At 40.4% G+C, this 13567-nt stretch overlaps 1 long non-coding RNA gene across 2 annotated transcripts in view; it reads left to right on the top strand.

The window, feature by feature from the left end:
- The window catches only part of LOC113631752 (uncharacterized), a 36260-nt gene extending 23111 nt beyond the window's left edge, over positions 1-13149 (top strand). For both annotated transcript variants that reach the window (XR_003437551.1, XR_003437548.1), the window contains 3 exons: positions 4590-4898; positions 10966-11089; positions 13132-13149. This is a non-coding gene — a long non-coding RNA (uncharacterized LOC113631752). The remainder of the gene's footprint in view (positions 1-4589; positions 4899-10965; positions 11090-13131) is intronic.
- The last annotated feature ends 418 nt before the right edge of the window (positions 13150-13567 follow it).

The raw sequence follows: 13567 nt of genomic DNA, 5'->3' as shown, positions 1-13567 counted from the left end.
CAAGGGTGGATCTGCCAGACAGATGTTTCGGGCATTTGGAAAATTGAATTTGGAGGAAAGACTGAGGCCAAGAAGCACTCAGGCTAATGGTGGTAGAGAAATTTCTCAGGGAGAAGCCCTGATTCTGGACACATGGCCTTCCAGAATTTCTAGCTTCCTTCACAGCTAGGTCTGGCCATATGGTGTGGCCATATGACTAAGTTCTGGCCAATGGGATGTGAGCCAAAGTAATGTATTGCAACTTCTGGGTTAAGCCTCTAAGAGGAAGGGGTGTGTCTTCCCTTCTTTCCCTCTTTCTGCTAGCAGGAATATGGGTGGGGGAACGAGCCATCTTGGTGGCAGAGATGAGGGCAACATCTGAAAGATGATAGAGAAACAAGAGGGAAAAACCTGGGCCCTTGATTACTTTGCAAAGGAAAGCCACTAACTTCCACATGAGAGAAAAATAAGCTTCTAACTTGTTAAAGCCATTGGATACCATTTCTTACCTGCTTGAATAGATTTTCTCCCAATGTCAAAGTCAGTGTCAGCCCGTGGAGTACACCTTTCAGGCTCTGGGCCCTCCCAGCGCCCCCTGCCCCACTGTAATGAACTAGGGCAGGTTTAGGGTGCTGCAAGGTACGATTTGTTCTGTACTTTCTTTCTCTACTCTCTCTCTCTCTCCTGTGGTTCTTAGATAAGTTCTCTTTGAAAAGCATTACACAATGTTCTTTCATTCTGTTCTCTGCTCTAAGCTTTCAATCAATCAATCTTTCTCACTCTCTCTAAGGCTGTGTTATTAAGCTGACCACCTTTGTGCTGCTGGCATCTATTAAAGCTGCAATTCTGTTGTTCTACAGCTCATTCCCAGCTGACTTGTTGCACGGTAGAATGGGGAAATTTATCGCCTTCAGAAAACCCTGCCACCACTTATACAGTAAAAGGACAGGCTCTCTCACATAAAACCACTGCGAAGATTACTTTTCTAAGAAAAACAAACACATTCTCACTGCCATATCTCATGACACAGCCATTCTTAGAAGAACTAACTGGGTCTCAACTGGATCCAAAGACTGAAATCAGCCCCACCCCATCCCTGAGGGAAAGCTAGCAGGTGTGTTGGGTGGAGAGCCATTCACTCAAGCCAGAAAAAACTGTATCTTGAAACAAAACAATTGGTAGTCCAGGCAAGCTGTTGGCACCAGCAAGATGCTGCAACAGTTACAGTGGCCTAAACGTAAGGTAGATAGCTAGTGGGAAGCAGCCGCATAGCACAGGGAGATCAGCTCGGTGCTTTGTGACCGCCTGGAGGGGTGGGATAGGGAGGGTGGGAGGGAGGGAGACGCAAGCGGAAAGAGATATGGGAACATATGTATATATATAACTGATTCATTTTGTTGTGAAGCTGAAACTAACATACCATTGTAAAGCAATTATACTCCAATAAAGATGTTTAAAAAAAAAAGAAAAAAAAAACAATTACAGTGGCCTCTTTACAGGAAGGCAGAACATGGCATTGGGAAATCCAGGAGCAAGCTGTATTTGGAGAACTCAGCTTGTGGTATTTGGGCAGTCTGTCAGCAGGTGGCAGGACTTCAGGCAACAGGCAGAAGTTTAAGGACAAGACTTCAGGCCCTAGAATAGTGATTCTCAACTGGAGGCGATTTTGTCTCTCCAAGGGATATGTGCAATGTGTGGAGACATTTTTAATCGTTATAATTGGGAGATGCTAATGGCATCTAATGAGCAGAAGCCAGGGATGCTGCTAAACATTCTACAATGCATAGAGCAGCCCCTACACACAGACACACACAATAGAAAATCATCCAGCATAAATGTCAATAGTACCAATGTGGAGAAACCCTGCCCTAGACACTAACGTTTACAGGGCATGACCCCTATCTCAGGAGTGTCAGGGGTTCTGAGCTGTCTGCCAAGGCACGGGCTCTAGAAGGAAAGTAAGACCTGGCCCTGATTACCAAAGCTAGGCTGCAGGTCAGAGGAGCAGGACTGAATCCCACTTATCAGATGGGGGCACAATGTCACAACCAGAACTAGGAGTGAATTCAATTAATCCCAAATCCACAGGGTATCCCACTAGAACAGTTTAAATTCCTCTAGGAATCCAGGAAGATTGTTCTATAGCAGGATTCTCAACCTGGTTCTATAAATCTTTTGGAGGCAGGGGAAGATCTAAGCACAGAGATAAGGGGATCTTGACCTTCCTCAAATTATATGCAAAATTATATATTTTTGCATTTTCCTGGGGTAAGGATCCAAAGCTTCTCTCAGGTTCTAAAAGTGGGTATAAGACGCAAAAAAGGTCAAAACTACTTCTGAAAGCCTAAGGTATCAGGATGAACCTGGCAGGAGGGGAACATGTAGTCTTAAGTAAAGGAAGAATAATTAAACACTTACTGTTTACCAGGTACTGTTCTGTTGCCTAACTTGGATTAACTCATTTGATCCTCATAACAATCTTATAAAGCAGACACTTTTTCAATCCCATTTTATAGATGAAGAAACCAAGGCTAAACTTTCTCTGAGGCAATGCTTACCAACCTTTTCCCCATCGTGGCATACACTCAAAAGCTATTGTATAGAAAAATTGTGGGTATTCATAAGAAAGTTTAGTAAGGTTGCCATAAATAAGATCAGTCAACAAAATAAAATTGCACATCTATATTTTAGCAACAAATAATTAGAAAACACAATTAAAAGAAAGATGCTAATTGTAATGGCAACAAATTATAAGGCACCTTGGAATAAATCCAATAAATCCAAAACATGTGCAAGGTCTTTATGGAGAAATCAGAAAGCTTCAGTGATATACATCAAAGGTACAGTGGGGCAAAGGGATGAGGATGCTCATGACCAGAGGCAATTGTTCCAGGGGCTCCTGCAGCCCATGTCCACTTCTCACCTATCTGCCTTGGCCTCGTCAGGGCTGAGGGTTTAAAAACCCTGAAGCCCATTCAGAACACACCAGTTTGCTTACACGGCACACCAGATAGAAAACTCTGCTACTACCATTAAAGAAATTTAATTAGTAGTAACAAATTTTGCAACAAAGAAAACGCTAAGCCTAGCTATTTCTAAAGGCAAGAACAGCCAAATATTCGAGATGGTTCCAATCATACATGAAATCTTGCAGAACAGAAAAAAAAAAGGGAATAGCGTCCAGCTCATTAACTGAGGCTAGCACAACTTTGACACTAAAACCAGACAAGAACTGGGAAAAGAGGTTTTCAGGCCACTGTAAGATCAACAGACAAAATATAATTGCAAATCTACCCTTTAGCAATAAATATATAGAAGACACAGTTAAAAGAAAGATGCTAATTATAATGGCAACAAAATATATAAGTCAACTTGGAATAGATCTGACAAGAGATGTACAAGTCCTTTATGGAAAAAAAACATAAAATATCAGTAAAGGACATTAAAGAGGATGTAAACAATATTTTGCTAAAATGACCTATAGATTTAATGACATTCTATTCATGGAACTTGACAAGCTGCTTCTAAGATACAGGAGAGCAAAGAGTCAAGAATAGCCAAAACAATCCTGGAGAAGAAGCAGGAGAAGCAATGGTCTTACTACCAGATACTAAGACTTGTTATTAAGTCATTAAAAACTAAGAACATGTTATCAATTCTGAGATAGATCAATGGACCAAAACAGAGTCCAGAATAATACCCATGAATAGATGAATATAAGGAAAACTTATCTATGGCATTGCAGATTAGGAGGAGGGATACAGACTATTCAATAAGTGTTAATTGATTAACCATGTGAGCGGAAAAGGTAAGTGAACTCCTATCTCACAACTGTACACAGAAATCAATTCTTGATAGATAAAGGCCTTAAAGACAGGATTTTAAAACTCCAGAAGAATACGTAGCACAGTATCTTTCTCACTTTGAGGTAACAAAGGATTTCTTAACATAAAACCGGAAGCACACGTTCAACTACATTATAATAAAACTGCTGTTCCTCAAAGAATATCAAGTTATCAAGAGAGTGAAAACAGACGCCAAAAACTGGAGGAAGATACTCATTACACATAGAGTGGACTCAGGGTTAATAACCAGACACATGGGCTCCTTTGAATCAATAAGAAAAAGATAAAAATCGAATATAGAAATCGACAAATATGAATAGCCTTGCACAGAAGAACACATCTGGGTGATAAATAAACATACGAAACTATGTTCAACCTCAGTTACTAGAGAAATACAAGTTCTTGTTTCATACCCACCAGGTTGACAAAAATTAAAAAGTCTGACAATAGCAAGTGTTGGTGAGAATTTGTAATAATGGCAACCATCACGCAGTATTAAATAGTAATCTGGAACTGTCCAGTAAAGCTGAACGTGTGCATTAACCCTATCACCCAGGGATTTCTCTTCTGGTGTAGTAAGCAGGCTTCTAAGACGGCTCCCAATAATCTCCACCTCCCGGTTTTCATGCCCACGTGTAATTCCCTCCCCTGAAGGGTGACCTGCACCTAGTAACTTGCTTCTAATAGAATACATCAAAAGTGGTGGGATGCCACCCTGAAATTAGGTTTCAAAAAGCTGACTTCTGCCTATCTCTCGTTCTCTAGCCCTTCCTGCTTTCTCGCGAGAAGCAAGTTGTTGGAGCAAGCTGAACCAACACAGAGACCCACAGGGCAAAGAACTGAGGGCTGCAGCCAGCAACCGGACAGGAGCCAAGCAGCCTTCAGCCCAACAGCCCCGGGGGAACGGATTCCCTCCAACAACCAAGTGAGTGCATTTGGAAACGGATTCTTCCCCACAAGATAACTGCGGCCCCTGCCCACGTCTTGATAGCAGCCTTGTCAGAACCCCGAGCCAGAGGACCCAGCTAAGCCACGTCTGGATTCCTGACCCATAGCAACTGTGAGATAATACATGTATGTTGTTTCAAGCCGTTTAAATCGGGGGAAATTTTTAATGCTGCAATAGATAATTAGTACGCCTAGCACGGCGCTTCCCAGCAGGTGCAGCAAGGCACGCTGGTATATGGAGTATGGATTACAGGTAAGCCCAGATATTGCTCCTTCGATCACTGGGGCTGCCAAGAACAGGTAGGTCAAGGCGGGCCCGGGATAAGCTGAGCTCAAGAGCATATTATCCCCAGCCAAGGGCAGCCTCAACTGTTTACCCCAGTGAGGCATACAGTGTTACTGGGTTTTGTGTGTATGTGACATGATGTGAAAAAGGTAGGAAAGCACTGGATTAGAAAATAATTTCTATTTCTTTCAGAATGTGTTTGGTAATTTATATTTCCTAGGACTGTGTTCTCAATGTTTCATCACCTGTGAACTTACTAAAAATGCAAATTTTCGGACTCCATCTCAGACCTACTAAATCAGGTACTCGAGAGAGGAGTCTCAGCAATCAGTGCTCTTAAAAGGCTTTCAGGTGATTCTGATACATGCTGAAATCTGAGAAACACTGTTGTAGGAATCTGTGCATTTCACCTGTTTTCAAATTTATTGGCAAATTATGTCCTCTTTCCACTGCTAACGTTATTAGTGTTTTCTCTTTCTTGGGCAACTCTCTGAAGGTTTATCACTACTATTAGTCTTTTCAAAAGACTGTACTGTTTCTTCACTTTCTATTTCATTAATTGTTTATCTTATTATTTCCACCCTTCTGCCTTCTTAAGGCTTATTCTGATATTTGGTTAATATTCTGTTAACCAAATATTTAGCTCAGGTTGATTGGGGTGTGGGTAACACAGATGGTATAAATTCTGGCCTCAAACACATGTGATGACAAACTTGTGGTTAGATAGTCTCCAAGTATTTTTCCCCATTTTTACGTTTCATTTAGATGCAAGGACGATAGGTAAATTCCCTCCACTCTCTCTTTCTCTAGGGCTCCCCACTCTCACCACCACATCCCAGATCAGTGCTCTTGAACGTACCTAGTATAACCTTTCTGGAATCCTGGCTTCATGTGGATGTTCTCCAGCCCATCATCTCAGCTTTTACAGGCCTCATGCTTTGGTCTCTCCTCCTCAGCACATGGCCACCTAAGATAGACAGACACCTCCATGGCAAACATCAGTATCAGATAGGCTTACCTCTCTGAATTTTTACTTTCTTACTATCTATAGCAAGGATATTCCTCCTTTTCCTGATAGGCCAGCCAAGTATTTTTTAAAAAAATTTTAAAGTATGTTTTATCCAGAATTTTTAGTTCCATACTGGAAGACTTCTCTGGACATCTAGTCTTCCATATAATCAGAAATGGAAGTCATCATATTTGTAACAAACATTTCTTTGTCTTTTCCTAACTTTTAAAGTTGAATGCTTATCTCATTTTTAAGGCTTTCGTATTTTTTATATTTTTAAGCTATAAATTTCCCTCTGAATACCACTTTACCCCACAATAACAATCGAGATAAAATCTTGTTGAGTATTTACAATTACTATGCAACATTACTATTGCATAGGTGCAATGCAAAACGCTCTTTATGTATTATTTCATTGATCTTCACAAAACTCAATGAGATGTGTATTATTATGATTCCTCATTTTATCAATGAGGAAACTAAACTGAAAAAAAATTAATTTCCCCAGGATCACAAAGATAGGTAGCATGCAGGGAAACTAGGATTCCAACCCAGGTTTGCCTGAATTCAAAATGAGTTCTTGCAATTAACTCGATGTATTTTATGGGGGAAAAGAGGGGGATATTTGAAAGGAGGGTAAAAAGGAAAACATGACATCATTTTATTTTATTTTTTTAATTAAAATAATTTTTTATTTTAATAAAAAATTGATTTAATAGTTGATTTACAGTGTTGTGCCTGTCTCTGCTGTGCAGCAAAGTGACTCAGTTATACACATATAGACATTCTTTTTTCATATTCTTTTCCATTCTGGTTTATCCCAGGATATTGACTATAGTTCCCTGGGCTCTACAGCAGCACTTTGTTGTTTATGGACATCATTTGATTTTAGAGTGCTAGAGTAAAAAGTACCTCACAATTTGAATTAACAGAGAGAAGAAGGTGCAGGTTATTAAGGGACTAATGACAATCCAACCCAAATTCAGAGAAGACGGGCAAACTGAGAAAGGGTGGCAAGAAGTAACAGGTGTGCCTGCACAGCGTGTGGGATCCCAGGTACTCATAGAAACCTGTCTTTCCCTGCCTCATTCAAATTGTTATTAATTTGTGCTTTCCTGGCAATGTCTCAATTTGCAGAAAAAAGAAACAATTTTTAATCCAAATGGCCATATTTGTAATGTACAGAACCATCACCGGCAAACATATTTTTAGCCCCAAATTGTCTCTTCTGCTAATCCCAGACCTTGGCTCCAAGCCAACTGGCTTCTTGCTTTTATTATTTGCAACAGAATCCAGGATTCAGAGTGAATAAAGAGCCGAACAGGAATATAACTCCTGATAATATTGTCTTTGCACCTTGTGCACGTATCCTTTTTGTCTCTCCCCAGGGGAAAAGCAATTATTCTTACTTATGCTAAATCCTGTTGTTCCCCACCGTGGCCATGTAAATCTTGGCACCAAGTACGTGGCAGAATAAAAAGTCAAGGCGGTGGGAGGCGCTCACCCAAGAGCAACAGGCGGCCCTAAAGCCCCAAACCGTTCCATCCATTTTCTCCTAAAAATAAAGGGTTCTATTCACCAAAAATTTTTGTATACTCTTGTGAGTTTTCTTACCAAAAAAAGCCAACATGATATGCAGGCAAAGAATAACAACTCCTGATTCACAAACCATGCCATCCTTTCATTTCCCAGGGTAAGCAAATAATCCAGAGAGAGGACAAATAGGAGAGGCTCTGCGTTTGCTGTGTTTGCCAAACAAAAAAAAATCTTCTGCTAAAAGGGATCCGACCTCAAATTAGACATCTAAATTGTTCAGTTGGAGGGAAACTTCTCCTTTCTGCACACCCATTTAATGAAATGAATTATACAATGCCTACATGTGAGAGACAGTGGAGCTTTGTTTCAACGTTATTTCTAAATATCATAGATTTCTTGTCATTTCTTCCCAGATGAGAATTGATTAGTTAGAATTCACCAGGATTTTAAGATTATTTAGACTTTATTTTTCTACTCTCTCTCCTATTTCCTCTCAGTCTTTAACAATGATCTTTCTGTTGTAAATCCAAATTATTGTGTGCTTTAGAATGTTTCCTCTATTTAACACAATAATGTTAGCTAAAAATTTTAAAGATTTAAAAAATCACAATCCCACCTCACTAAAAAGTCAGCTGGGTTTCCATTTTCCAGGCTTCATTTATGCCCTGAATTTGCATGCATTCATTTTACATAGTCATAATCCTAGCATGGATTGGGTTTTTAAAAATTTGTTTCTCTTATTGAAGTATAGTTGATTTACAATAATTGTGTTAGTTTCAGGTATAGAGCATAGTGATTCAGTATTTTTGCAGATTATATTCCATTGTAGGTTACTATAAGATACTGTGTATAATTCCCTGTGCTATACAGTATATCCTTGTTGCTTTTCTTTTTTATACATAGTAGTTGTATCTGTTAATCCCATACCCCTACTTTGTCCCTCCCCTTTCCCTCTCCCCTTTGGTAACCAGAAGTTTGTTTTCTATATCCGTGGGTCTGTTGCTGTTTTGCATATACATTCATTTATATTATTTTTATATTCCACATGTTAAGTGATACCATACAGTATTTGTCTCTCTCTGTCTGACTTGTTTCACTTAGCATAATACCCTCCAAGTCCATCTATGTTGTTGCAAATGGCAGCATTTCATTCTTTTTTATGGCTGAGTAGTATTCCATTGTGTATATATACCACATCTTCTTTATTCATTCATCTGTTGATGGACAATTAGGTTGTTTCCATATCTTGGCAATTGTAAATAATGCTGCTATGAACATTGGGGTGCATGCATTTTTTCGGATTAGTGTTTTTGGTTTTGGAAGATATATACCCAGGAGTGGAATTGCTATTTTTAGTTTTTAAAGAACCTCTGTACTGTTTTCCATGGTGGCTGCACCAGTTTACATTCTCACAAACGATGTAGAAGAGTTCCCCTTTCTCCACATCCTCTACAACATTTGTTACTTATAGACTTTTTGATGATAGCCATTCTGACTGGTGTGAGATGATACCTTATTGTAGTTTTGATATGCATTTCGCTTATATTTAGCAATGCTGAGCATCTTTTCATGTGCCCGTTGGCCATCTGTATGTCTTCTTTGGAAAAATGTCTATTCAAGTCTTCTGCCCATGTTTTGATTGGATTGTTTGTTTTTTGTTATTGAGTTATATGAGCTATTTGTATATTTTGGATGTTAACCTTTGGTCAGTCACATCATTTGCAAATATTTTTTCCTATTCTGTAAGTTGTCTTTTCATTTTGTTGATGGTTTCCTTTGCTGTGCAAAAGCTTTTAGGTTTAATTAGGTCCTATTTGTTTGTTTTTGCTCTTATTTCTTTTGCTTTAGGAGACTGATCCAAGAAAATAGTGCTACAATTTATGTAAAAGAGTATTTCACCTATGTTCTCTTTTTGGAGTTTTATGGTTTCAGGTCTTATGTTTAGGTCTTGAAACCATTTTGAGTTGTTTTTGAATATGGTGTGAGGGAGTGTTCTGATTTCATAGATTTACATATAGCTAACCAGTTTTCCCAGCACCGCTTGTTGAAGAGACTGTCTTTGTATATTCTTGTATACATTGTATATTCTTGCCTCCTTTGTCATAGATTAATTGACCATAACTGTGTGGATTTATTTCTGGACTCTCTATTCTGTCCCATTGATCTATGTGTCTGATTTATGCCAATACCATGCTGTTTTGATTACTGTAGCTTTGTAGTATAGTCTGAAGTCTAGGAGGCTTATACCTCCACCTTTGTTCTTTTTTCTCAAGATTGCTTTGGCAATTTGGGGTCTTTGTGGTTCCGTATAAATTTTAGGGTTATTTGTTCTAGTTGTGTAAAAAATGTCCTGGGTATTTTGACAGGGACTGCATTAAATCTGTAGATTGCTTTGGGTAGTATGGCCATTTTAATAATATTAATTGTTCCAAATGGAGTGGGTTTTTAAAATCTCTACCATTTTATCATGTCCTGCCTTTTTTTCTGTTTCCTCTTCCTTAGTATCTTCCTCAAGGATTGGAAAAGGAAAAATTCCAAACTTGCATTTTAATTATTTTACTAGATGTAATTGCTCATGCCCATAAAAAGAGTATGTTTAGATTGATGTTGGAGATAATGGTGAAAATGAATTTAGTAGATTATCTGTGGGTTTCACATATCTTACATGTAAAATTGAAAGACCTAGTTATGCAGAAAAATCTAGTAATGAAGCTATTTCAAGAATTGGTTGTATCTGGGCTTCCCTGGTGGCGCAGCAGTTAAGAATCTGCCTGCCAATGCAGGGGACATGGGTTCGAGCCCTGGTCCTGGAAGATCCCACATGTCACGGAGCAACTAAGCCCATGCGCCACAACTACTGAGCCTGTACTCTAGAGCCCATAAGCCACAACTACTGAGCCCGCGTGCTGCAACTACTGCAGCCCACGTGCCTAGAGCCTGTGCTCTGCAACAAGAGAAGCCACCACAATAGAAGCCCCTGCACCGCAATGAAGAGTAGCTCCCGCTCGCTGCAACTAGAGAAAGCCTGCATGCAGCAACAAAGACCCAATGCAGCCAAAAATAAATAAATAAATAAATTTATTTTAAAAAAAGAGTTGGTTATATTGTGAGTTGGACAGTTTCCTGTGGACAGAATTATGTCATGCAAACCTTGTACTGTAATTCAGGAAGTCTATACTGTAAAGTATCCTGGAGCACAAATATCAGCATTTTAAAGGGGATTCCGGTGGTGTGTTGCACAGATTGTAAGAAACTTCACCAAGATACTCAAGTATTGTTGTATAGTAGATAACGCTTTGCAATACCATTAAGGTTTTCTCCTCAAGCTTTCTTGTAATCATTACACTCCCTCTCCCTTTCAGACAGCAGGCAACTTTGCATGCTCACTGGAAGAGAGTGTGTGAAGGCAAGAAAAAAGAAATCATTCTTCACCTCTGAGTTCCAATTTAGATTCTTAAAACTAAGAAGAGAAATGAAACTAATCTTGTAAGTAAATTTTCTAATGTAGGAGCCAGACCAGTTGAGAGAGGCAAGCCTGTGTTCCCTGAAAGGGCTCAGTACTGAGAACATGAAGCAACAACCCCCAGAAAGAAGAAGCGTGCATGAACATGCAAGAGCAGGGTACCTATCTTTCCGAAGTGAATTTTGAGCAGGGAATGGGAAAGAAGATTCTAGAAGAACTCATCCAGGACTTGGGTTTTATTCAGCCTGGCTAAATCATGTATGGCAGAGTGCAGATTGTCAAATGAAAGCTTGCATTTGGGGAGCTCCAAGGACAGAAGGGGCTGTGCCTGGGCCCAGGGTTGTAGCTGGGGAGAGTGCAAGCCTCACAGAGAAGTGTTGCATCCAACACTGTTCCTGAGTAGACTGTGATGCTGGGGGCAGGGTCCAGGCACATCCTAGATTATCTCAGACTATATTAGGGCATCCCCAACCTGCCTCCTTAGTGCAGTAGGCAGCATGTCAGTCTCATAGATTAGGGCATCCTCTCAGGCCCAGTGTACTCCTGCATGGTTCAGGGAACATAACCAAGAGTCTCTGACCCTCAAAGAAAAAGTGGGGGTGACAACTTTGGCCACTGAAGGAGGAAGAGGTACAGTGTAGGACCAGCCTCAGAGCTATCAGGGTTAGGTCATCAGCCAGGGATGCCGTAGAGAGGAAGGAGATCACCCAGGACCACATGGGCCTCGGGGAGGGTGAACATTGCACAGGCCAGAGTTCCCTCTTTCTGCCAGGGCCCATTTGTCTCCATTGTGGGAATTACATCCCTCCAGGGAGAAAGGAAGAAGAGGGGGAGGAAGAATTCCATATTTGATGTGTATTTACCCAAAAGAGACTGAGTTGAAACCAAAGTTGAAACCACAGTTGAGTTAGAAAAACATCTTTGCACATCTTAATCCTAAGACCTCAAGTTCATACCACCTATAAAAGGATGAATGTGCAAAGAGACCTTGGAAAAATCCAAATATCTAGACTAAAATCAGAAGGGCAGTTGGGTTGGGCCACAGGAGCTTCTCACTGGTGTTTGGCCATTAATGTGATTGAGCTTCTTGCTCTTCATGTATTTGCTCCCTTCTCCCTTCTCTCCTCGTCCAACTATCAGATTCTTTCTGCGTTTGCAGACCAGTTTGCCTGGAGAAGGAATCACATTGGCCCAGCTCATCTGTTCATAGCAAGTCTCACCATAGTCAGGCAGGCCAAAGACTTCCCTGTGTCAGTCTGATCCCATGCTACACAGCCCCATCCTCCCCACACTCCCCAAGCCCCATGTATACATGAAGACCAACTAAAGTTGAGTGAGGCAAACTTGGGGGATGACATTCCCAGTATCTACAGTTAAAAAATGGGAGAAAAATATCCATTATATTTTTCTGGATATAATGGATATAAAAATATCCATTATACAAGTCACTGGGACCTCGATTTTTCTGTTCATGAATCTGAGCTTAAATGAGGTAGTATGAGCGCTTCACACAAGACCTAACATGTCCTGGAGTCCTCAGTGTTGGCTGCCATTACCAACAAAATTAGCTCAAATTAGAACAAAACCCTGGCCTATTTTTTTTTTTTAAGTCTCTTTAAAAGTCTGCTTTTTTGCCTTCCTCAGGAATTCTCTCATCATTCTCTGTGATTATTCCACACATGTAAATCCTGCTTCTCTATCAAGACCAGAAAATCCTTTAGGAATTTTTCCTATTTTTCTTTTGGACCCTCCACAGACTCTGAGGGGAGTGTTAAGTACGTAGAAACTGCTTAAATGATCGAATATTTTCAGTTATTCATTTGCTTTGCTAGGTATATTAATTAAATTGAACTGAAAGTTTATTGAATTGAATTTATTGAACTGAATTGAAATTTACCATTAGTAAGACAGTAATTACTTGAATTTTACTAATGAACACCTCCAGAGCAGTGAGGCATGCTGTGTGCAGTCTCTCAAACATGCCAGCCCCTTCCATGCCTGTCTGTCTTTGCTCCTGCTTTCAACCTCTAAAGTATGTTTTCATTCTTTCAAAATGTTGTGCGAGGGCTTCCCTGGTGGCGCAGTGGTTAAGAATCCACCTGCCAATGCAGGCGACACGGGTTCGAGCCCTGGTTTGGGAAGATCCCACGTGCCGCGGAGCAACTAACCCCGTGCGCCACAACTACTGAGCCTGCACTCTAGAGCCCACAAGCCACAACTACTGAGCCCACGTGCCACAACCACTGAGCCTGCACTCTAGAGCCCATGAGCCACAAACACTGAAGCCCTCATGCAACAACTACTGAAGTCTGGTGCCTAGAGCCCGTGCTCTGCAATGAGAGAAGCCACCACAATCAGAAGCCCGCACACTGCAACGAAGAGTAGCCCCCGCTCACCGCAACTAGAGAAAGCCTGCGCACAGCAACAAAGACCCAATGCAGCCAAAAATAAATAAATAAATTTATTTAAAAAAAAATGTTGTGCGAAGTCCACCTTCATTA

This window comes from Aethalodelphis obliquidens, unplaced genomic scaffold (genome assembly GCF_003676395.1).
Source record: "Aethalodelphis obliquidens isolate GAN/ISIS:26980383/991018 unplaced genomic scaffold, ASM367639v1 scaffold2, whole genome shotgun sequence".
NCBI lineage: Eukaryota > Metazoa > Chordata > Mammalia > Artiodactyla > Delphinidae > Aethalodelphis > Aethalodelphis obliquidens.
This window is presented reverse-complemented; position numbering and strand designations above follow the sequence as displayed.